The sequence below is a fragment of the Bombus flavifrons genome, chromosome 1, assembly GCF_040668555.2.
Source record: "Bombus flavifrons isolate JBK064 chromosome 1, iyBomFlav1_principal, whole genome shotgun sequence".
Taxonomy (NCBI): domain Eukaryota; kingdom Metazoa; phylum Arthropoda; class Insecta; order Hymenoptera; family Apidae; genus Bombus; species Bombus flavifrons.
Genome location: NC_138442.1, coordinates 20,844,388 through 20,870,346, shown reverse-complemented (window position 1 = coordinate 20,870,346; position 25,959 = coordinate 20,844,388). Strand labels below are relative to the sequence as shown.

The following is a 25,959-nucleotide window of genomic DNA, read 5'->3' as shown; positions in this document are numbered from 1 at the left end:
TCGTTTACCGATGGTACGCCGAAATTTGATCGTAAAATGAGTCACTGGATATCCCGAAAAAGCGTAGCACGAGAAAGAAGCGATTCTGCGGGATAAGATAAATGGAAAGTCTAAAACAAACGTGTCTTAAAAGAGATTTCTTATTTCCGAAAACAGGTCAACTTTGGAAGTAAATGGAGCGCGTGTATGTTTGTTTAAATGTTCCAGGTTTTCCATAATTCCCGAGAATTAAGAATTTGTGTAACGTCGATCTAGGGATCGTGAAATACTTTGTCTCTAAATAAACTTAAAAAGAAGATAGGAAATATTTCATGAATTAATTTGTTGCGTACATCGGCTCGTCTATTCGTTGTAAACGTTACGTAAAAACAATGAAATTCTAGTAATCAAAGTAATTAGTTGTCAGATGCAACGCATGCCGATGAAGAAAATCGCATAAAAATTGCGAATGCATTTCAATGTTGAAGCGCAACTGTCATTTGCATTCGTTGAGTTATATTTGCCATTGCTATTTCTGTCGCAACGTACACCGCTGATAAAACGTATAAAAATGGAATTATTTTCCTAATAGAATAGAAATAACCGTTGATATGCCACTGATAAATAATCCAAGCTTATTATCGATATTTAATATCGCTGCGAAATGTTTTAATACAACGAGAGGAAATTATATTTAATTAGCGGAAAATACGAGTCGAGTAAATTAGTGACTTTCGTAACTGCGGTCAAAATTAGTAACCTCGTTCGATATTACTATTATTGCAACGTAACGTATAGACGAATTGCTGCATCACAAATTACACCGCACAAGCTTATTTCTACCTTCTTAGAAGATTTCCACGGATCGTGTTACGTAATGCTCGGTCATCGTTTAAAACTCAATCTCAATCTTTGCAATTTCCTTTTCCTCTTACAATAACACCGTGCTAAGGAATTCGAACTTTTTCCATGGAAAAAGTATCCTCCGTCGAATTTGTTCGAAAATTGTCTCGATCTTTGTTTCGCACACATATTGTACACATTCGCATGTACCTACACTACGAATTCGGTAGTTTAGAGTTTAGACTCGTTGAGAAACTTTGTTAGAAAACATTCGACGATTGCGTTTTCGTTATTTTCGTTTAGAACGTGAAGTACAATTTTTTTACATCAACATCAGTCTGTTAGTTATGGTACGATATCGATAAATAGAAATTTCGTAAAAATAAAACAATGAATTTCGACCTTAATCCTTAGATATTATTGGATATTTTTCAAATTAAAAAGACCTAAGAATTTAATTCACATTAGAAAAATATGTACAGATATGATATTTAAAAGAACATATTTTAATCAATTCCATCAAAGAGTCATTAAAATCTACAGAATTATATTATGGAATAAAGTAGATAGATTAATATTTTTTAAAAAATATTTAGTATAATAAAGACCACACATTCTTCTCGTTATTCTTTCACAGAATGAGTCAAACAAATATACACGAAACCCTATATTCTGAATATAAAAGAAAAGAGCGATTAAAATCCACAGAATTATATTATAAAACATAGTCGACAGATTAACATCTCTTAAGAAATATTTAGTATAAAAAAAACAGCCATTGTTCTCGTTATTCTTTCACAGAATGAATCAAACACATATACACGAAACCCTATATTCTGGATATAAAATAAAGGAGTCATTAAAATCCAAAGAATTATATTATAAAACAAAGTCGATGGATTAATATTTTTTAAGAAATATTTAGTATAAAAAGAACAGTCATTGTTCTCGTTATTCTTTCACAGAATGAGTCAAAAACATATACGCCCTACATTCTGGACATAACATAAAAGAACCATTAAAATCCAAAGAATTATATTATAAAACATAGTCGACAGATTAACATCTCTTAAGAAATATTTAGTATAAAAAGAACAGCCATTGTTCTCGTTATTCTTTCATAGAATAAGTCAAAAACATATACGCCCTACATTCTGGATATAATATAAAAGAGCCATTAAAATCCAAAGAATTATATTATAAAACAAAGTCGATAGATTAATATTTTTTAAGAAATATTTAGTATAAAAAAGAACTAGCCATTGTTCTCATTCATTGTTCAGTTATTCTTTCATAGAATAAGTCAAACACATATACGCCCTACATTCTGGATATAATATAAAAGAGCCATTAAAATCCAAAGAATTATATTATAAAACATAGTCGACAGATTAACATCTCTTAAGAAATATTTAGTATAAAAAGAACAGCCATTGTTCTCGTTATTCTTTCATAGAATAAGTCAAACGCATATACGCGAAACCCTATATTCTGGATATAAAATAAAAGAGCCATTAAAATCTACAGACATATTATAAAACAAAGTAGATGAATTAATATTAAACGCGAAACCCTATATTCTGGATATAATATAAAAGAGCCATTAAAATCTACAGAATTATATTATAAAATATAGTCGATGGATTGATATTTTTTAAGAAATATTTAGTATAAAAAGAACCACCCATTGTTCTCGTTATTCTTTCACAGAATGAGTCAAACAAATATACGCGAAACCCTACATTCTGGATATCTTTTTTAAGTACATGGAAAGAACATCGTTCGCAATTACAATAATAAATCGAGTTTCCGCGTAATCTCAAACTTTCGTGCGATTAAAAAAGTTTCAGTGGAAACAACTGAAGCGATCGCGTACACATTGGCTTCCTTCGTCCATCGATCTGTTTGCGATCATTAAATTTTCCATTCGCCCACATGATCGATTATACGATAAAAGAACGACTTGGAAGGAAAGCGTGGGTGTCATTGATTTTAAAACACATCGATCAACGATGTTTTTAATAATACATTTGCTTGATCATCGTTTCATTTGTAAAATCATTTCGATTCGCAAGAAGAAAAATTAAAAGGCCATTTTCTCGATCGGATATTTTTCTCGCTGCCAACTCGTCCGTCATTCTCACTCTCGATTGTTAAACCACTTACAATTAACGTTTTCACGGAGACTGGCACAGTAGCAAGACAAAAAGATTCCGTGACTCAAGGTAAAGATAATGCGCTCGAGACTTGGTACTCTTGCTAGTCATTAGTCATTACACGTTCTGTTGCATGTCTCGACTGTCTCGACTAACGTGAACGATCGTCCAACAACGAATCGAACGAGTTTCCTTATGACTGTTAAATGAATCTGGGCAAACAAGGTTGTTGCGAGCTACTTTGGCCTGCTTTTGTTAAAAGCAACGTCCCGATCGAGGAATTTTGGTCTGCGAGAAAGCGTAGAAATAAATTGAATTTTTATTTTTTTTATTTTATTTGCTTCTCTTTTCATTTTTCTCCTTTCTATCCTTGCATTTTTTATATTTTTTACAATTTGCAAGCTATAGCAATTGTAACATATTTTCAATCGAAATGTATTTCTGTTCGGATAAAGAGTTCTTCGAACGAATATGACATCCATCGTAGCTTATAAAATACATTGTTCATAAACATTTGGTAGAATGATTTTATTAACGTAATTTTTATGTCGAACATCTTATGCGTCTTAACAATTTTATGATTATATTTAGTCATTTATACTTTGTTTACCTGTCTTATGTAACCAACTGCAATGTTATCTTTCTTCCGTGTTTTACATGTTAATTCTAACGCACGTTCAAAGATCGCAACAGAAGAACGCGATAAATCATTTCCTATTTATACGATTAACTCGATCCTACCTTATCAAAATCATCTTTCGGCTCGATTTCTTTCCAAAATATTACTCGTCGCGACATTTAAACGTCCAGGCTATTCGAACGTTGCTCGGCACAATATTTGAATTTTCAGCCTATCCAGATATTGTTCGTCTTAACGATTACCTACTACTCCTTTAGCTTTCACGAAACTTCTTCAACTTACCGGCCACTATCAAAAGACTTATCGTTAGATTCGTTCGAGTCTAACAGGTCCTTTTCGTTTACAACTATCGCATTGAAATATTCCCTTTTATTCGAAGGATAAAGAAATCGACGAAAGTATGCAGTATTACGCTTTGCTGCTGTGACTCTGATCTCCAATTTCCAATTACGCTCTTTACGCTTCTCCTATTTAACCATAAAATGATATGGAAATTACACGAGTAACAACCACGTTCTTATTACGTCTTTGTGCCGTCATCTTCGTGCACGTACGCGTAAAATGCTCGATAAAATAATATCAATTTAATTTTCACACCTAACAATTATCCATATGCTGCTTCATCTCTGAGTTTCGTTTCTTTTTCCAATTACGTTTCCTATAACGTATAATATATTTATTATCGAAACAGACAGCGTTATCAAGTAGTATGATCGTCGTCGCGTTAGTAAAACTTTATCGGCGATTTCTATTCGCGAAATACGATAACGTCGACGAAGATAATCCGGATGATGGAGGAGCGCGAGAAAAATATTTTCGATCGGTTATTCTAGAAGTTACATTTTTACTCGGCTACGTGGGAGGCGTATACCAAGAATAGAGATTAGAACGGTATTCCGATGTTCCAAGCGACGCCACTAACGCGATAATTTCTAGCATTCTCGTTTTTCAACCTGACCCACGATCTCTCCCGTTTTCTCGTTCATTTGTTGCTACGCCAAGTATAATATTAGACATTTTATTCATACGTAGTCATGTAGCTTTGTCGTTGCCTGACGCTCGAAATCTAAATTGTTATATACAGGGTGGTTGGTAACTGGTGGTACAAGCGAAAAGGAGGCGATTCTACGCGAAAAAAGAAGTCGAAAATATAGAATAACAATTTTTCGTTCGAGGCTTTGTTTTCGAGAAAATCGACTTTGAATTTTCGTTCGGTACGCGTGCATTTTATCGCGTCTCGTTATAACGACCACCAGTTACCAACCATCCTGTATAACTTATTGGTGGATTGTGAATTTTTATGCAAATTCATATTTGTGAAAATACACAGATAAAATTTTTTTTTATTTTTTTTTTTAAATTTTTCCATCGAGACAACGATGTACAGTGTGATCCGTTATAACGAGACGCGATGAAGTGCACGCGTACCGAGCTAAAATTCAAAGTCGATTTTCTCGAAAACAAAGCCTCAAAGGAAAAATTTTTATTCTATATTTTCGACTTCTTTTTTCGCATAGAATCACCCCTTTCCGCTTGTACCACCAGTTACCAACCACCCTGTATATATGTGTGTCCTTTGTATTTTCATTTCTTTCTGTTTTGAAACTGCAATTAACTGACATGCGTGAAATGTCTCGGATAAAAATAACGTTATGTTTTATGCATATAGTCGATGATTTCGCAACACCATCTAACAATAAGTAAATTTCTCTCGCTCTACGGAGTTTTAAGTGTGTCACGACGAATAATCGATGGTATTGCGGAAAAGTGCTACAAGCGTAATTTCTTTCCAGGATCAAGCTAAATATACAGAATGGTGGATGAGAATTTCTCGTACGTTTTTCTGAACATTTATCGATGTATCGCGATGTCTGGAAAAATACAGATCTTCTCATTAAAGTTGAAGTTAACACACATTTTAGTCGACGTTAATCACGTTTTTCTTGGATCAAGTATTTAATCATATCGTTTCTCCCTTGAAGAAATAATTTACTAATACCGTTTGCCAATATCATTTGCCTAATTTAACGATCCTGACCGATCGATCAAGCGATATTTCCACGATTTTTCTCGTACAGCTTTAAACTAGCTGCTGTTATACAAAAACAATTATTAATACGCAGTGGTAAATTTAACACGTACTTTTTCTGTACCTGTGCGTACATACTCGCGTATATGTACATTAATACGACTCGTAAGATTTCACCGATAATATTAACCGAATTGTGTAAGAGGACATAGAAATTATTCTCACGGTGTTTCGTTAAAACTCGCAAATAACAGATCCTGAGAACGATAAGAACCACGATATTCCAGAAACAATTGGCATAATTGAGCCGCGTATAAAATCGTCCAATGGAGAAGTACACCGACTTGAAGAACACGCTGGTTACACAGGTTCGTCTTGTATCGCTGAACTGGACGAGAGAGCAAAGGAGAGTTTAAACGGAAACAGAGCTTCCTTCTGTGTAATTCCGGCAACTAGCTGCGAAAAGTTGGCGACTCCATCGAATCTCGTTTCGCAAAGAATAAAAAGCAAGAAAACGAAACACGCACGACTGGTCATGGAAGAAGTTTGCGTCGATTTCGTCTTGGAATCACGACGTTTCGGTTTCAGCATGCAAGCGTACCGAGGAAAATCGTCATCGCTGTGGCGCATGATCATTATACCTGCTTGCGGTAGAACGTTATCGTCCTGTGAGTCAACCACGCAGACGAATATCGATTATCCGCGATCGGGACTGCCGGTCACGTTTCAATGACGATACGAAAATGGAACGATCGTTCAATAAGGGCCCGTCCACCGTTCTATCGCGAGCTTTGATCGCCGTACGTTTGTCTCTTATGCGACACACGCGTCACGTGCTGTGGTGAATCGTTCGCGTGCGAATCGCGAACCAGATTGCACGAGCCAACTTGGCGTGCTCTATTTTTACATTCGTCGAAGATTCTTACCATTGTTAAACGCTTTGACAGACACCATCGTCATCGGTGATCTACTTTTGTTGTCAGATTTTTCAGAATGATCAACGAGACTCTATTCTTCTAGAACTTGTCTGGCGATCAAAGCCAAGCGATTCTGATGAATTTCTTTTAAACTAGTTGTTAATTACACGTATAACAAGACAATTTTCAGATGTAAATACAGTCTTCGAAATACAAATGTAATTTTTATTATTTTGATTGTTTTTATCGTTCGTTAACTGTTTAAAGTGGCGCGCACGCAACTAGCCATGTTCGAGTAAATTTTAGCCTGATCAATTTTCAAACACGATTTTCTCGAAACCTAAACCTTAAATCAGAAGATCGTGTTTCTTATTTTGTTCTTGTTTCGCTTGTGCGTGTTACGTATGTACATGTACATGTATGTGTGCGTATTTTAGTATCATTTTAATTGGGAAAATATAGAAAAGAATTTAGTCCTGTCGTATATATACGAAATGAGATGTAAATCGGAAGTCGTCCAAAGCCGAAAGGCACGGACTAAATAAATAAATAAAAAAATAAAATAAATATATACGAAATCTATTTGTCTCTGCGTAATTCCACAGAATTGGTATTTTTAGGCGATAGTTTCGAGAACTACATATTGTATTTCGAAAGTTTCAGATGAAATATCCTTTCAGTTAATAGAACCGGAACACCCGGCGTAGATGTTGAAAACCAGGTCGAAAACTTCCATCCCAATCGCCAATTACAGAAAACTAACAACCGTGTTCTAACTTCATCCCTACGCTCTCTCTCTCTCTCTCTCTCTCTCTCTTTCTCTCTCTCTGTTTCAACGTTGAAGCGAAGTACATCTCTGACCACTTAATGAAAGCGTACCCTTTCATCGAATGCTATAGATCACAGGTATTAAAAGCTATCCCAATATCGAACCTTTGGCCAAACAACGTTTTCGATCTAACCACTTCATCGCCGACTTCTTACGTGCTTTCTCCAGTGTTTGTGAAAATGTCAGGGTATAAGTTTTCGTCTAAAATTTCCAGTACTTTTACTTAGGAGAACAGATTTAAAACGAGATAGATCTTTCCAGCATCAGAGCAAATTTTGGCCGCGAACGTGAAATTTCGTTTCAGTACGCTGGATCTTGCGAATTAATTAGAGGATCCTGGATAAGAATTAGTAAAATTAGAATTTCCTCGATAAGATATTTCACGCGATAAGCTCCAATACGGGTGAACCGATAAAGAAAATAGGTGCGTGTGACTTTGAAGCGCGCAAAAGTTTCTATTTTTGCTTAAAACTTTTCCGGTTATCGTTCATCACGAGAGACCAATGCAAGCAAGTCCAACGTGCAATTAATATTTTCATTATTATTAGTATTATTTTTCTTAACACGAAATATATCGGATACACGAAAGAAAATTAAAAATTGAATTGTTTTCGTTGTTATTTCTATACTCAGAGGTAGGATCACCATAGTTATTATTTTATTCAATGGATAAATCTATCACACCATTCTGAGCCAAAAAAACCTTTGTTGCACGCGCTTACAAATTAAATTAAATCTATCGATTGTAATTAAGATTATCTTCCAGTTACTATTTCTTATAACTAACGCATCTGCATATGGATGGCGAGCACGAACTCACGTTGTCATTTTCAACAGTTTTTTCTTAAAACGCTAAGATCCATTATAAATGCACCTTGGTATGTCACCAACGAACTAATACATCGCGACCTCGAGATACTCACAGTCAAAGAGGAAATAGCAAAATATAGCGATAGATATAGCAAAAGAGTCAACAAACATCGAAACACCCTAATTACTGGATTACTCGATACGTCGGACCAGATCCGCAGGCTGAAGAGACACTAGCCGTTACACCTAAACGCTAGATTTAATTAGATACTTATATTAAGTAATATTTACTTACTTATAACAATTACTTATAAATTACACTTATCTATAATAAGTATTAACTTATTATAAATAATTAGCCATGTCACTGCGCCACGCCAGAAAAAATTACTGAAAATTCTCAAGGCGAGAATTGATTGTAAATTTTAATAATAAAAAAAACAGTTTTTTCTTTCTTATATCACCTATAAAATCTTGTAGCTGCAGGTAAAACGATATTGGCACAAAGTAGTAGCATTCGTCCGATATGTTACATAGTCTTCAATGCAATACTCTCTAATACCTAATCTAATAAATGTCGGTGTAAAAATGTCGTACATGAATGTCGTGTAAATAAATTTCTTTAGTCTCTTCTCGTCCCTTTGCACGCTGCACGAAACGTACGATCTTACGAATTTACTGTCCTCCAAATCGTTCAATTTCTTCCTCCAATGCTCTTCGTTGCTCGCTCAGAACGCCACAGTGTCTTAACACAGTGCACCGTTAGATGCAAGATTTGTTCTCATCTTTTTTTTTTTTTTTATTGATGTTCTAATAAAAACGTTTAATCGTTCAATGGGTCACTTTTTATTTCAAAGAATCTTCTATTTATCGGTTACGTTCAAAATACCCTGACTGTCAATTTTCATTGAATTTTTACAACTGTAAGAAGCTCGAGCGCTCCGGGAACCAATGACCAACGTGGTGGTCAAAGCGTTAAAACAACTTGGACTTGGCACGCGATAGAAATTCTATCAGTTAATGACAAAGAAATACCACGCGCCGACGACAGCTCGAATCTACGTTTTATACGCGCGCAAAGGTTTTCGCGTTGGTTTTTCCAGCGAGTAGGCGGAATGCGTACAAGCATCGTTGCTCGTCATCGTTGTAATTATTATCGCGATGATCGCGAGAACAGCATCGGCCTCGTAACCGGTCTCGCGTGTACACACATACAGAGAGGCAACTAACCTAAGCTACAGGCGTGGAAAAAAATAATTAGGGTCATGCCGCATAATTCCGTGGTACGCGAAACCTTCCTCCTTGCAATTCGATGCAATAAATTTATGCGCGCTTTCCGCGCCAGCGAGCATCCGGCCAGAAATTTCGTGAACCTCGCGAAACCGGAGCTGGAAACCAGGTTTAGCAGTTCAAAGCACTTCAAACGGTATTTTACGACGAAAAATCAGCGGGGAAATGAGCGGATCGTGTTCACTTCCTAATGACTCGACGTTTCAAGAGAGACACATGTAGTCCTCTGGTTGATGGGATTTTTTGCTGCATAAATTCTACAGTTCTTTCTTTTTATTTCCGCTGTGAACGTTTTATGGTTCAAGAAGCGTTTCGTGATTAGTTTCGTTTAATTCGTACTCGCTAAGATACTTGCAAAAGCTGCATCGAATATCGATATATTGGCTTGTCCGAAAAGTTTCTTTCGTTTTATAATGCGATAATAGACGAAGAACAACGATTTCTGTTTTATATTGTTTTATTGAATTAGGTATGATCCATTTCGTTATATTTCTATTATTACGTTCGTGCATAATTCGATAAACTAATATAAAACAAAAAAAAAACATCGCGCGTCTAATATTTCCTTATAAAACGAAAGAAACTTTTCGGACAACCTGATACATACGCTTCGATCCTTTGCCATCTAACAAATTGCTAATCTCAGTTAATCGATGCTCGATAAACTATCGCCGAATGCTGTTTGAGATGTAAATATAGATATATTTGTGATTTTTCTATATGTTTTGTATATGTTTTGATATAAAACGAAAGAAACTTTTCGAACAACCTGATACATACGCTTCGATCCTTTGCCATCTAACAAATTGCTAATCTCAGTTAATCGACCCTCGATAAACTATCGTCGAATGCTGTTTGAGATGTAAATATAGATATATTTATGATTTTTGTATGTGTTTTGTATATGTTTTGATATAAAACGAAAGAAACTTTTCGGACAACCTGATACATACGCTTCGATCCTTTGCTATCTAACAAATTGCTAATCTCAGTTAATCGACCCTCGATAAACTATCGTCGAATGCTGTTTGAGATGTAAATATAGATATATTTGTGATCTTTGTATGTGTTTTGTATATGTTTTGATATAAAACGAAAGAAACTTTTCGGACAACCTGATACATACGCTTCGATCCTCTGCCATCTAACAAATTGTTAATCTCAGTTAATCGACGCTCGATAAACTATCGCCGAATGCTGTTTGAGATGTAAATATAGATATATTTATGATTTTTGTATATTTCTATTTATCGTAATTAATTGTAATCGATAATGTTGAAAAAAAATCGTATTTATCGTAAGCAATGATCTATCTACGTTCGCGTATGATATAAAAGAAGAATTATAATATTCGAAAGGGGAAAAAACTGCGAGTGTCGCGTGTAGCTCGAGGTAAGCAAAAGGTCGATTGGCGACTTATCTTTTTAATCTCTCGTATCCTCTTAATTTCTTCTATTTAAATCGAACATGGTTGGCAAGATACGCGCAAAATTAAGATGATCGTACGAGTACTACTCGTCTTTCTCAAACGTTTCGGAATAATTTCTACATTTTCTATGTATCGTACAATCTCTCAAGTTAATATTCTATTACAATTGTTTCAAATTAACATACGATATTTGTCTATTGCGCGTATAATTAACAACTTGAATTGATATATTTACTAATAACTCGATTTTATTTTACTTCGTTTTACGTTTGCTGAAACTGTGACTTGAATCGTACTTCAGCTACCGGTTGTTTCGAAATTTTCAATTTCGTTGCACGATTAAGAGATTATCTGCTTAAGAATTACCATTATTATCGAGAAAGTAACGCGACAGATACGTATAATTTGCCTGGAATATCCTGCAATTTTACACGAATTCCTGTTTCATTTGTTTTACTTGTGAAAAGAATCGTAACAAGAGATAGTTTAATGCTACAGTCTGGTTGAAAGCAATTGTGTGTTGCAAGGCTACTCATGCGTAACTCCCTACTATTCCAACTTGCTATTCTCTTACCTACGTCTCTTATCTCAGTGCACCGTATGCAATTTTTCTTATCATTTGCTCCGACGATAGAAAATTCAAACTTCTTCGTTTCCTATATGTTTAAACAAATTTTTAATGTTAAATCAGCTTGTTCGAAACCTCGAACTAACACTTGACCATGCAAGGTATTGGAAAACATGGATTTCAAACTTTAAAGCATTTACAGAGAAAAGGAGAGAGAAATGCTTAATCAACGTAGAACCTAAAACTAAATTTTTTTTTTATTTAATATTTCACATTCACAATTTGTCCAATTTGGACATTTGGTAGAATTTTTTAACTGTTTGATTATCACGTGGGTGGCTACCCCCAATGGGGTACAAAAACTAAATGTTTCAAACATTTCTAGAACGTATTCCTGTCAGCAACTTGTTAAATATAAACAAAGAAATTAATTAATGAAAATTAAGAAAAGATATCGTTACCACGATAAACGATGATATTAGAAGAATTACAGTTACAGCAAGCTATAAATTTCCATTTCTTTCTACGAAAGATATTTTCCCTTCCAATTTGAACGCATATGTACGTAAAACATTTACAAGCCACGTCTAAGTCATGAAAATCGTCATCATCGATCGTGCGCGTTACGCGCATCTTCCACTTGTTATTATAATTTAACTGCGTTCTTTACGATGGACGAACAAGTGAAATCTCGTTTATCAACGAGATGCAAAATTACGCTTACCAATGAGAAACATCGATTTCCAGATCGAATTCGAAAATCAGATTCTCTCGTGGAACACCTTTCGCGAGTAAAATTCAAGCCGGTTAATTGCGAGCGATAATTAATTTTGGAAAAGTAGCTGAACGTCGATAATCACGCCGGGATATTAAAAAGCGCAAACTTGTACGAAATTGCTCACCTTACGAAACGAAACTCTATTCTTTCACCCAACTTTCTAATATTACTTTACAATATAAAAAGAAGCGGCCACGTCGTTTTACTTTCTAACGATACCGAATATTAGAGGGTGGAACGAGATCGTCTGCTCTTCAATGCGTTTCTTCTTTTTAATTTCACAGAACCGCGTTATCACGCTCGTGCACGTGCACGAGAACCTTTTAGACTTTCATTTTCACCGATTCCACCACTTTCTATCGTGTATAACCACAATTAGAAGTATTTCGATTTCAGCTGGCGAATATCGACCGAACCACCGAACCATCTTTTTCTTTCCACGGTGTAGAAAGCGTAAAAAGCTCGCAAGAAATTCGACCAGCCAAGTATAGAAAATCGCGATCGTCCGTACTGCGCATACCAGGGACAAATTCGATGCAACAATTGGATCGTGGCTTCCATTATCGTCGTTCTAGTTTCCAATGAAAATGTCTCTTTGTCTTTACTTTCTCGCAATTTTCGTCTCGCCAGAGATCATACCCAGACGTGTAATGATCTGTGACCAACTAACAAGGGATGCATCGAGTATGACATTCGTTGATTTCGATGAAATTTAGCTTGGCAACTGGCTTCTCTGTGCTTCGTAAACCTAATCGTAATTTTTAGCACGTTACACCAAAGTATGGGTGACGCTCTTCTTGTTCCAGTTAATTAAATATAGGGTATTATATGTAGGATATACGGCATAAAAATATTAAAAACACATTGTACCATGCTTTTTATTAATTTATATTCTGGATAAAATATTTTATACTTGATAAAGTATTTGTTAAAACATTCCAAACACATTTGTGGTGATTTTGGACACTTCGAGCAATAGTTGTAGACTTCGTCGTCGCTACTTTCCTCGCTTTCAAATATATTTTGAAACGTTGTTTACGCTGTTCAGTAAAAACACGCTGTTTACTGAACATTTTCAGGATGAAAAAGTCACCGATGTACGTCTCACAAGTATGCTTCTCGACTAAATGAAAGATCTGAGATATCTTATACTAGCTGGAAAGCTGATCGCTTTCTTCGTTTCAGAAGTAAATAATCTTTTCTTTACGATGAATCGAAGGCGATAAACAATGAACAATTTACGTTCTGCGTACCGGCAGTGTTAACTGCAGATGGCCAGCCAATTACGAGAAAAACACATTTGAAAATTGGAAAAATCGCGCGGTAATTTTGTAGTGACAGAACAAAATGTATCAATAAAATAATTCAATGAAATAACGTAAAACGAAAAATGTCGCGCATCTACTATTTTCTTGCAAAAGGGAAGAAACTTTTGGGACAAACTGATATCTCAGAATATCGCGTTACTCGGCTGTGAGTACCAAGAATTTTCAATCTTCTATTCTGGAATTTCAAAGAAATTTCACGTATTTCTCTATAAATTTTCCTGTTCTCCTTTTTATTTGTTTTTGATGAAACAGTTTCGTGAAAAGTAGCGTATCGCCGAACAACGTTCCGATCTTTCCCATTGTTTCCTCGATACTTTACAATTTGTTCTGGCGAATATTTGGTAAATTAGAACATTTAGAACATAGCACGCTAACAACGATCTTCTCCTGAACATCGTTTCACGATCGATTATATCTCAGTAATTGTAGGGTATCCTGACACCGGTATCATTAAGCGATTTTTCCAAAGTCCAAATGCGTTCTTCTTACGGTATCGCTGGTCGACTGCGGCTAAAATTACGCGTACGTTTAATCAACACGTAGCTTAATCAACTATCGTCGTATCAATTTTCCGGCGTATCCCATGCGAGAGGGTTGCCTCCTACGCGCTGACAATCAGCCAAGACAATGCGTTTGTAAACACGTAAACCCTTGCTGGGATAATATCGGTAAATGTAGGTACCGCAGCGTGAATGAAACACGTGTAAACCTTAATTACGTGTTAATATTTCACGGAAGAGATATTAACCGAGGAAGATGTGTTTTGTTCTACGAGAAGGATATTTCGAGGGTGAAATGCTCGTTTGTCAGAGCATGGGACACGGTGTTGAACACGGGGCAAGTTTGTTTTATTTGTAACAATAGGTGGTTTTTAAAGGTTCGAATAAAACGTAGTTTCGAAATCGAGCGAAACGAAGCTCGCAAGGAATGAGAATAAATTAAATGGCATTTAATGGCTAAAATACTAAATATTTTACTAATTTCGTTATTCTATCGAAAATTGATAAATAAATATCACGAGCAATTATCGTATTAATTTGTCAGATAATTGCGAAATAAATAAATAAAACACACGGTGAAGAAAGTAAAATATGGGTTTTCCCATCTCGTTCTATTCGTTAAAAGCGAAATTTGGTTTACTTGGCGCTATCTGTTTAAACGACGAAAGGCTGAATTACACGCGTAATTTTCATAATTTTTTGATTCGAAAATGATACGTTTGCCGTACAGTATACTTATAGAGCTTAATACTTGCTTAAAACAGCGAGGAAAGTCATTAAAAACCACAATGCATTCTCCTCGTCCCTCTTGAAAGCAAATTTTTATTCTCATCACGTTCCCAGATGGGCCAAGAAAAAGTCAGCTTCCTCGCTTCCAGAGAGACGACGTTCTCGCAAGCGACTTCCTCCAAGAATAAAACGACCGTTTCTACGTCGAGCCATGCAGAACGCGTCGAGATTGAGTTTCGTTCTTTGAAAATACACCACGATAACGTATCAACCGTGGTGTACCGTATTCTTTTCTCGCGAAGCGCACTTGTGCTTCGCGCAAGTCGGAGAGTTAAATTCAGAAGAGAGAGAAAAAAAAAAAAAAAATAAAAAAGGTAGTAAAAAGAATCTCGACGAAAGGAAAACGATCACTCGCGCAGTTATTTTACTACGACGACACTGTATTTCATTTCTCAACGAAATTATACGAGTCGTAGTTTTATTCCACGTACATCTTCGTTCTTAAGTTCTTATTACGAGTATGTTACATTCATAAAATAAGAGATATAAAAAGATGGAGTAATTTTATAAAATGGATTTATATTTAACAAGACGAAAAAAACTAATTACGATCAATTGATAAGAACAATGGTGAAAAATTGTTAGCACGGAGATTATTCAAATTCAAAGTATATCAATCCTCAAAACAAAAATGTTTCAAAAAGCACACGTAGTACCAAGAAACAAGTAGTGTGTATTACCTAACGCCAACCTAACACCAAAAGTTTTTTATGTTTTTTATAGGGAAATGATAGATGCACAATGTATTGTGTTGGCAACTAAGTGATTGCGGGCTTTGTCATTAGGTGGCAATGACAAAATCCGCAATCACTTAGTTGCCAACCCAATAGTCAATAGAACAAAATGGATCGTACACAGTTCAATGGAATAACACAAAAGAAGAAATATTGCGCGTCTATTATTTCCTCATGAAACGAGAAGAATTTTTTAAACTACCAAATAGATCCAACAATAGATACAAGTAGTGTGTATTAGACGGTCTCAACAGTTTCTTATATTTTTTATAGGGAAATGATGGATGCACAATGTATTGTGTTGGCAACTATGGTAAGTGATTGCGGAATTTGTCATTGCCAGCTAATGAAACTATGAAACCAATGAAAGCAATGTTGTAGAGGTCTTATGTAGAGGATGTTTGATCGTGAGATTTATTAAATGTTATTGCTTGTTGTTGTAACCGGTCGAATATATTTAAAATGATAAGTAAATTAATGTACAGACAATATTGGCTGAGACGCTCGTACAGTGTATAAGTCGTAAAATAGGATCGCTAATGACTCGTTAATTAGATCGCTGATAATTCGTTGATAACTGGTTGATAACTGATCGACAACCGACATTACCACCTAATGACAAAAACCGCAATCACTTAGTTGCCAACCCAATAGTAAATAGAACAAAATGGATCGTACACAGTTCAATGGAATAACACAAAAGAAGAAATATAGCGCGTCTATTATTTCCTCATGAAACGAGAAGAATTTTTTAAACAACCAAATAGATCCAACAATAGATACAAGTACTGTGTATTAGGTGGTCCCAACAGTTTCTTATATTTTTTATAGGGAAACGAGAAGAATTTTTTAAACTACCAAATAGATCCAACAATAGGTACAAGTAGTGTGTATTAGGTGGTCCAAAAGTTTCTTATATCTTTTATAGGGCAATGGTAGATGCACAATGTATTGTGTTGGCAACTAAGTGATTGGGGACTTTGTCATTAGGTGGTAATGACAAAATCCGCAATCACTTAGTTGGCAACCCAATAGTAAATAGAACGAAATGGACCGTACACGGTTCAATGAAATAATACAAAAGAAGAAATATTGCTCGTCTATTATTTCCTCATAAAACGAGAGGAATTTTTTAAACAACCAAATAGATCCAACAATAGATACAAGTAGTGTGTGTTAGGTGGTCCCAACAGTTTCTTATATTTTTTATAGGGAAACGAGAAGAATTTTTTGAACTACGAAATAGATCCAACAATAGATACAAGTAGTGTGTATTAGGTGGTCCAAAAGTTTCTTATATCTTTTATAGGGCAATGGTAGATGCACAATGTATTGTGTTGGCAACTAAGTGATTGGGGACTTTGTCATTAGGTGGTAATGACAAAATCCGCAATCACTTAGTTGGCAACCCAATAGTAAATAGAACGAAATGGACCGTACACGGTTCAATGAAATAATACAAAAGAAGAAATATTGCTCGTCTATTATTTCCTCATAAAACAAGAGGAATTTTTCGAACAACCAAATAGAATCTGCACGCTGACATTTTACAGAAACACACGATGCAAGCGAAACGAGCGATGTCCCTTCTCTAGAAGCATGTGATACGTAAGTACCACGGACGTAGTACACTGTGCCACGTCGTTGATTCTCGTACGGATCGATAAACTCATAAATCCCTCGGCCGAAACGCAGCGCAGCCAGCTTCAACTATGTACAGCGAAACATTGAAATGTTATGTTTCGACGAGGCAGCGCCAAGAATAGAGGAGGAAGCCACTCGAATGCGAATTCCAATCTCTGGAATCGATTTCGATGGGATCCCCATCATTGAGAGATCAGGTCGGTCGAGGACAGGAATTAAAGTCGAAGCTTGAAACTTTCGCAGGCAACTTCGTTTCAGCTTCTTCGTCCACGTTCTCGAGAGCCTCCGGATGAAAGAGGATTTTTCGCAACTGCTTGGAAACCGGCTATTATCCGAGGGGAAGACTCGTGTGCTTCGAGCTGCTAAAATATCGTTTCTTTATAAAAGATCGTCAATATTTTGGATACACGGAACGGAGGAATTTTAGCATGCTTCGCTGCAAGATATTTATAGTTTCGTTGGTGATCTATTCGCAAGAGATTTCGAAGAGGAATAAATTTGTATCGCGATCGTGAGGTGGGAAGAAATTTATCGTCGCGTTACTCGCTATGTTTCGAGCGAACTTTCAGTCAAATTTAACGCTGTTGCATTTTATTGAAATAACGCGTGCATCGTTTCTTCCGGTAGCTTGGATTTCTATGTTACTGTACTTAAATCTATTCATTTTTTTTTTTTTTTTTTTTTGCTGCAACTAGAGTCCAAGACTTTCTATAGACCCTCGTAGAATCCTTAGGATCTGCGTGAGAAACTTTGAAATAGAGATTTTAGCTAGCAATAGTATTTTCAAAGACCTTTTTCCGAATCGAATTGCTCGTCGAATTTCTTCGGCTCTAGCGCTATTGACCAGGCATACTTTTGGAATGAAATTCCATATGAAATACAACCAAGTATAAAAATATAAGTATGCTTCACCCAAAGTCTTCGAACTGGATTTTCTCGAAGACGAAGCTCTCGGCTTGAGTTTCGCCTTATTCGAGCAAACTTTCAGTCTAATTTAACGCTGTTGCATTTTATTGGAATAACGCGTGCATCGTTTCTTCCGGTAGCTTGGATTTCTATGTTACTGTACTTAGATCCTTTTCTTTTTGCTGCAATTAAAATCGAAGACTTTCTATAGACCTTCGTAGAATCCTTGGGATCTGCGCGAGAAACCTCGAAATAGAAATTTTAGCTAGAACTTTCTCCAAATCGAATTGCTTCTCGAATTTCTTGGAATCATATTCTATATAGAATTACCAAGTATAAAAATATAAGCATGTTTCACCAAGGTCTTCACCAACCCGATTTTCTCGAAAACGAAGCTCCCCACTTTGCTATTCTTCAGTTTCGCCTTATTTTCAGACGTACAATCTCCTTTGTCTTACTTTTACCGGCTATTTTCACGTATAGAATAGCATCTTGCTAATTGTTCGTTCATCGAATTAATTAAATTCGAAGGAAATTAAGGAAATTCGCTATAGAATCTTTGACAAGCTTCCAAATTCTCGATTTTCTCGAAGACGGAGCTCTCCACCTTGCAATTCTTCAGTTTCGGCTTATTTCGGTCTATTTTCACGTATAGAATAGCATTTTGCTAATTATCCATTCATTGAATTAATTAAATTCGAAGGAAATTAAGGAAATTCGCTATAGAATCTTTGACAAGCTACCAAATTCTCGATTTTCTCGAAGACGGAGCTCTCCACCTTGCAATTCTTCAGTTTCGGCTTATTTCGGTCTATTTTCACGTATAGAATAGCATTTTGCTAATTATCCATTCATTGAATTAATTAAATTCGAAGGAAATTAAGGATATTCGCTATAAAATCTTTGACAAGCTTCCAAATTCTCGATTTTCTCGAAGACGAAGTCTCTGATGCAACCTTGTTACTCTTCAGTTGCGTCTTATTTCGAGACGCAGAATCTCTTCGTTTATAACGCAATTTCCAAGACACGCTGTATACCAATACACGCTATATAACAACATAAATAAGCACGTTTCCTTCGTCCTACATTGGACAATTTTTCCCTTTCGTCCTTTTCAAAGAACATCCAAGGCATTGACGATCGTTTTTCTACCTGCCGCGACATCTTTCAATCACATTTTTCCGATTAACAATACGCGATTTATCGTAGCACCGTTCGTTTCCTGTACCGGAACAGGAGTCGTGCAATGCTGCAGCCTCGAGCAGTCCATCGGTTTTACCATTTACCATTTGTCGTTTCGCTTTTGCCTCGTAAAAATTATGATTACTGTTGTATACGAAGCAAAAAACCTTGGAATCCCGCGGTGCTCGACACGTTGAGCAATTGGTCAACTTTTTTTCCAATCTCGTTATATACGGGGCGAATTTACGATCGAATATTCCGCGACTTGCATACATTGGAAAATTACGCGGGAAAAGATGCAAACTCGATCTTATTTTTAACAGATATTTTCTGACATTTTCAACGTTTTCAAACGATTCGTTGAATCTGAAAGTATTCGCGTTCGAACATCTATCGTCCATCGAGTCTCTGTAAACTATTAAACCTCGACATTTTTAAATTGATACGTCTTTAGATTTTGATCGGTAAAAGATACTAAGAAATAATAATAAATCTCAAGTGACATAAATAAATAGAAAACGCTGTAACACGAGAAACCCGCAATTCGAAGATTAACAACCTTTATCGTAATAATTTCATTAAATAGCGTAAGTCATAGACAAAACGTGTAAATCTCGTGCGACGATCAACGCGTCGTTAGATCAAAAACTTTCTTTTCTACCTTTCCCACGTTATTTCGTACACGCGGAATAATTTCGCTTCCGTTCATCGAGAAATTAAAACAAATTCACGCGTATTTGATGAATCTTGAAAAACGCGACTTTCTCGAAAATGAAGTCTGCAACGCGGTTATCTCGGTTATTATTTTTTCCACTTCTCGTTTTTTCCTTTTCAGTCGTAGTAACTTGCCCTAACGTTGCTTAGGCCAGGACTTTCCACGGGCAGGTTGCGTGTACACGTTTTCTCGCGTTTATTTTTCAAAATGGCATAGAAGAAGCGAATGGCGATGGCACAGCTGCGAGGCGAAGCATCGTAAATACGTTTCACGGTTTGTTCGACTTAATGCTCGATTCAGCTGTAATTGCACCTACGATTGCTTCTAGTTCGATCGACGCTTTCTTCGTGTCAGAAATGGCAATTTGCCGCCGTTTACAACCAGGATATTTCATTTCCATACGACAAATAATCGTTTCGATTCACTCGCTCGGCAACTCGTCTTTCTTTTTCCTACTTTTCCTCTGTCGTTTTCTTCGGGTTACGATCCAGTTGAAGCGGCACACCACGTACCATAGAATTTCTCATGGGACGAGCATTTTACGTTTGTTAGATCTCCATCTATCTGAACTCTATATACCGCGATGAAATTTCTGTTATCTTCCAGTTAAACGAGTCGTCGATTAGATCCGACATTCAACTCGATTGTTCGCCATACGTTCTTTTATTCGGTTGCCTGGAGAGTGTCTTTCTTTCGCAAACGTGTTGTTTACAACAATGCACCTTCGTAGAAACGTGAAAGCAAGTCTGTGAAACGTCGCGGTGTTCATCTCAGCAGAAGAAAATGGATCGTACGTAATTCGACAAAATAATATAAAACGAAAAACCTTGTGCGTCTATTATTTCCTCGTAAAACGAGAGAAACTGCTCGGACAATCTAACAAACGTTTTAATAGGAAAGACTCATCTTTGAAAGTTTCACTGCGTCTCGTTGGGACTTTGAATGAAATTTTGGCGAACACAACGGCGTCTCTATGACGTCTATCAAAATTATACGATAGATCTGAGCAAACAAAGCGACAGAAATTTGCAGATACCTTTGTATTTCGATATACGTTACGAAAAACGTTGTACGTCTATTATTTCCTCATAAAACTTTTCGGACAACCTAATATTATCATATCCTTCTTCGACGAATTATTAATCCTTAATTATTGCCAGGGGTGAAAATTTATCTCGTTAAAAGTGAAACAAATTCGAGACTATATCTCCAAGTTCAACTTTTCTCTCGCATGCTTTCTTTCTATATCGTTTTGTTAATTAAATTCGATATAGGAACGAACGAGAGTTAGAAATATATTACGAGCCAAGTCCTTTTTCTGGGCCTTTGTCAAGCCGGGAAATAAATAAGGTACGACGTTGGTTAAATTTTCCTGTAAAATCGATAAGAACGGAGTATTTCCAACGACTCGAAAATAATCTTCCGTCGATTAAATCCATTTTACGCGATCATGAATTTCCATTATTAAAGTGAGAGATCATAAGCGGGGAATAGAGGCAACAAACCAAGTTGAAATTATGCGAATTTCGGTTATTAGAACTCTGATTATCCGGACTGATCGTACAGGTAGCTGGTATAATACGACTTTTTCATTGTACTTTCTTCGTTACCTGTAATTTCTTATCGAAACGATTTTCTACGAAATTGATGCTTGGCCAATCGGCAGAATTTTAATTCTCTTTATAAAATTAGTTGCAATAAATGAAACTCTATGGTGCACACAGAGTATAGGAAATGAAAATAAATGCGAGAGAACTTAGTCGTTCTATTATTTTCTTCTCGAACACGCGCATCGTTCCCGGAGAAAAGCGCATTTTCGATTGGACAGGAGATGAAATTTCTTTGATGTTCGTCAACGGTATTTTCAACGAGTCTAGTCGTTGCGAACGAATCACCGATAGCAAATGAACAATTCGATATTCAGATCGCGTCACCGATAGTTTAATGAAACTTTTCTACGTATCGTTTGCTGTTGAACTGTAGCGTCCAAGTACCGATACAACGAGTTGTCCTGCTGGCAAATAACCACTCGCGTTACGAGCATCGTCATAATAATTTATTACTCGCGTCATCGCAATTTCTTCCGAATTATTTCCGATTTCTTTCTGTCTGGGTTGGCAACTAAGTGATTGCGGATTTTGCCATTACCACCTAATGAAAAAGTTAAATTTAATTAATTTAAAAGTTAAATAAAAAAGGATAAATTTGCTGCCAGCAATAGCGGTTATACTAAATTTATAAATTAATTTCATTAATTGGTATTTATATCGATGTTTATTTTATAAATTCAATTAAATTTACGAACCTTAAGCGAAATTTAATTTAAAAATATATTAAATTTAATATTAATAAATATTAATAAACTAGAATTAGATACCCCATTATAAAAAATAATCAAATTTAATTTATAAATAAATGTCGAATCGTTAAAATTAAATTATACGGCGGCTTTTCATTCTTATTAGAGAAATTTGTAATCTAATTTGATAGTCCATTACCACCTAATGACAAAATCCGCAATCACTTATAGTTGCCAACCCAGAAGAAAAATTGATCCACTGTGCAGGATGATTAGTCGTGTGAATAAATACTAGCGAAAAGCATATAACGAGTCTATTTTTGATTTTCTGATGTTCACTACTTGCTACTTGTTAGCAACGAAGGACGAACAATTTCTATTGTTATAGAATTTTTTAAAACCAAATAATTTTATTGTATTACATTCTAGAGTTATCTCTTGTAAAAAACCGAGAGACGTAACTCGTCTTTATCTCGTGTCGTTTCCATATCCGTTTCCATGCGATCTATCATCTCAGTCAACATCATCTTTTATCGTGCGACAAACGTGTTCGAGATGGAAAAGGAAGATTGAAAAATGTAGAAAATAAAAAAGGAAAAAGAGAAAGAATCCAAAACGGGGAACAATAAAAGGAGGAAAACATAAAGCAGAAGAGGAAAAAGAATCATTGGGGAATTTTGTCATTGTCACCTAATGACAAAATCTGCAATCGGTTGCCAATCCAATAGGAAACGAGTTTGTAGATTTTGTCTTTCCCAACATTGGGAAGATATTTATTTTCGAAAAGGACGACGAGATTTTCAGAATTTTCACGGACGAGTATCTAATATCGTCAACGAGTTTTCTTAAAATTCCTAACTCCCCTAAATTGCAATGGAAATATGCACGTTAATTAATATAATTAATAATATAATTGAATAATATAATATAATTTGCCAAGGTTCTGAGATACTCTGCTGCAAAATCTTTGTCTGAATCTACGCGAGTTACAATTAGACGGCTCGATAATAAGTTACAATTATAAGACTAATTGAAAATCGGTGAAAATGAGACGCTTGTGTTATTCGCCGATATATGTAAACTCAGAGGAAAATTAAGGAAAATGATATTTGTGATATCTGAGAGATACTTCGAGACTCTACAGTAATAATTAAGGGTTGAACGGAAACGTTGATTCGAATATTAGGAAGAAATATGTAAATTTCGTTGTACATCGAACTTTCTATTGTTATTTTACACCATTAACTCGATAATGGAATTGCTTTATCGATATAGATGTAAATTTAAACAATAACGAAAGGTTAAAGCTATCTCTAGGATTTAATTAGAAGATAAGACTTAAGCAATCGAGTATTTTCTTCTTTTTTTAAGTGAAACGTAACGTGAAGAATATTTATGGATTTTACTCGATCATTAAGATCAGAGTATATTAAGATACAAGATCAGAGCGAAATCATTACACGGTAAAAGTATGCGATCTTCGAGCGCGACCATTTAATCGGTAATTATTACTTTCACTTTTACTCGAATAAAACGATTCCATGTGTTTGAATCCGATATCAGAAAGTTCGGAAATTTCGTCGCTTAATTCTCATTCCCATCTATCATCTTTCAAAAATGAAATTCAGACGAGAAATAAATGGTTTTCCCTTTGCTTGTTTCGTTCCGCAGGATGGCAAAGTTTCTAATTCCTTCGATAGAGTTAAATTTCAGAAACTCGTGAAAGATTCCAAACGATAAATTTTCCACAAACTTCAACCTTTAACTTCGATGTTTCTCTTGACAGAACAGGTTTCTAAAAACAGAATTTTAATAAGCATCTTATAATCGATATTTACCTTTCCATAAATAAAAATCTCCAAAGTACCTACTATCGTATCGCGAAATTATCTGCCTTTCCTGTGATAATTTCGATAAGATTCGATCGATATAAATTCTCAAATTGTTCGAAATAATCGTACAATGATTCTTAGAAATTGTATCGTCCGGTAAAGAACAGCCGATATTTCCTATATATTGTCTTACCGAACTAAACCGAACACGACGTAGTCCTACGTGCGATTAAAGTGTAACAGCATCGTTTCAAACATTTATGGCACTTGTGCTTTCCGAGGAAATTTCTTCCATTCGTGCAACTTTTATTCTACGCGATGGAACGTATAAAAGAAAGAAGAACTCGAGACAGATAAATTCTTTCGCTCGCTGAATTAATTATATCGACCTAGATAACTCCAAGTACATAAAAGTTACGAGACACAGATATAAATATAAAAATTCTATTTGTCGTGAATATTTAATAAAAACATAATGCATCGAGAACAACCCGTCTTAACCGTTAAACAGCTGCTAACAAACGCTTATTTAACACGACGAATAATCGATTGTTTAAATACTCGTACGATCTTTACCAAATATACGCTAAATATCTTCTCTAAATTCTACGTATATTTTCTTTCATTTCATTCTACCGATACAGTCGCGATAATCGTGTCTCGCTACGGTGTTAATGAAATTTACAAATGTAACGCACACAGCGTATCCGCGAAATGTACGTACAAGCGATGTACCGATACCAAGTACGTGTTATCCGTATGAAACTGAACTCTTTGCAGTGGGAATTTTATTTCAATTTCGTTACATCAGAAAGGATATAACCTAACAAACACGAAGATGGTACCCCATTGGGGGTAGCAACCCGCGTGATAATCAAAGAGCTAAAAAATTCTACCGAATGTCGAAATTGCACAAATTGTGAATGTGAAATATTAAATAAAAAAAAATTTCGTTACCAGCAAAGCTGCCAACGCTTTTAAGCGTTTCATTTGAAATTTACTTTAACTGAGAAATAAGATTTATTCAAATAAATAAAGGAAGAAACAAATTCACTTAACACTGGAACTACCATGCCATTGAAATTCACTGGTTTTACAATTTTATTTTTAAATTCCTACTTCGTGTTATTTTTTTCCCCCAATGATGTAACGACTTTCGTAACGATAACTAAAAGAATAATATAACGAATTTTATTTTGTTTTTTATGCATTCAAAGTCAAAATAATTTTGTATCAAGGCTACTTATACCAACACCAGTGGAAATGACCGGTACTTGTAAAAGCGTAAAAGGGTCCTGCAATTTGTTTATCGAATTAACCAGTTTCCTCGTTTTCTACAACTTGCCACGCGTTTTTACAATTTTTACCGCGTACCATTCGATTTGATGATATCGGTTATCAAGAAAATTCCGGATCGATCGCTAGATGCTAACACTAGAAACACCACAGCAGTGAAAATGACTGGTTCTACAATTTTATATGTCGGATTAAGGTTGGAATTTTGGGCGTTCGATGAACCTTCGCTCGAATTTACCATCGCAGATATAGCTGATATTTATTGGTACTATTGTGGACACTACAAGAGGCTATAAGCAATAGTGGCGATCGGATGGTCGAGATGATGACAACGAATTCAGGTTCGATAACGAATCCATGGTCTATGGGATGACGAACGCGATGTGATACACGTATAACTCCACGTACAAGTAAAACTTATCTGCATGAACTCAAAAAAAATCCAAGTGGAATTGCCCTTATACAG

At 35.6% G+C, this 25,959-nt stretch overlaps 1 protein-coding gene across 2 annotated transcripts in view; it reads right to left on the bottom strand.

The window, feature by feature from the left end:
- Positions 1–25,959, bottom strand: part of Mical (Molecule interacting with CasL) — a 113,288-nt gene that overhangs the window by 81,441 nt on the left and 5,888 nt on the right. The gene's annotated exons all lie outside the window — the stretch shown is intronic.